The sequence below is a fragment of the Antechinus flavipes genome, chromosome 2, assembly GCF_016432865.1.
Source record: "Antechinus flavipes isolate AdamAnt ecotype Samford, QLD, Australia chromosome 2, AdamAnt_v2, whole genome shotgun sequence".
Lineage (NCBI taxonomy): Eukaryota > Metazoa > Chordata > Mammalia > Dasyuromorphia > Dasyuridae > Antechinus > Antechinus flavipes.
Window position 1 is genome coordinate 195,161,377 of NC_067399.1, and position 1,216 is coordinate 195,162,592.

Below are 1,216 nucleotides of genomic sequence, written 5' to 3' on the forward strand. Positions count from 1 at the left end.
TTGATTTCTTATAGATTAGAGTCAATTCTCTATATATTTTGGAAATGAGGCCTTTATCAAAACCTTTGATTGTAAAAATGTTTTCCCAGTTTATTGTTTCCCTTCTAATCTTGTCTGCATTTGTTTTGTTTGTACAAAAACTTTTCAATTTGATATAATCAAAATTTTCTATTTTGTGGTCAATAGTGATCTCTAGTTCTTCTTTGGTCATAAATTCCTCCCTCTTCCACAGGTCTGAGAAGTAAACTATCCTATGCTCTTCCAATTTATTTATAATCTCATTTTTTTTAAATTTTTATTTAATAATTACTTTATATTGACAGAATCCATGCCAGGGTAATTTTTTTTACAACATTCTCCCTTGCATTCACTTCTGTTCTGATTTTTCCCCTCCCTCCTTCCACCCCCTCCCCTAGATGGCAAGCAGTCCTATATATGTTGGATATGTTGCAGTATATCCTAGATACAATATATGTTTGCAGAACCGAACAGTTCTCTTGTTGCACAGGGAGAATTGGATTCAGAAGGTGTAAATAACCCGGGAAGAAAAACAAAAATGCAGATAGTTCACATTCGTTTCCCAGTGTTCTTTCTTTGGGTGTAGCTGCTTCTGTCCGTCATTTATCAATTGAAACTCAGTTAGGTCTCTTTGTCAAAGAAATCCACTTCCATCAAAATATGTCCTCATACAATATCGTTGTCGAAGTGTATAATGATCTCCTGGTTCTGCTCATTTCACTTAGCATCAGTTCATGTAAGTCTCGCCAGTCCTCTCTGTATTCATCCTGCTGGTCATTTCTTACAGAACAATAATATTCCATAACATTCATATACCACAATTTACCCAGCCATTCTCCAATTGATGGGCATCCATTCATTTTCCAGTTTCTAACCACTATAAATAGGGCTGCTACAAACATTTTGGCACATACAGGTCCCTTTCCCTTCTTTAGTATTTCTTTGGGATATAAGCCCAATAGAAACACTGCTGAATCAAAGGGTATGCACAATTTGATAATTTTTTGGGCATAATTCCAGATTGCTCTCCAGAATGGTTGGATTCGTTCACAACTCCACCAACAATGCATCAGTGTCCCAGTTTTCCCGCATCCCCTCCAACATTCATCATTATTTTTTCCTGTCATCTTTATAATCTCATTCTTTATGCCTAGGTCATGAACCCATTTTGACCTTATCTTGGTGTACGGTGTTAAGT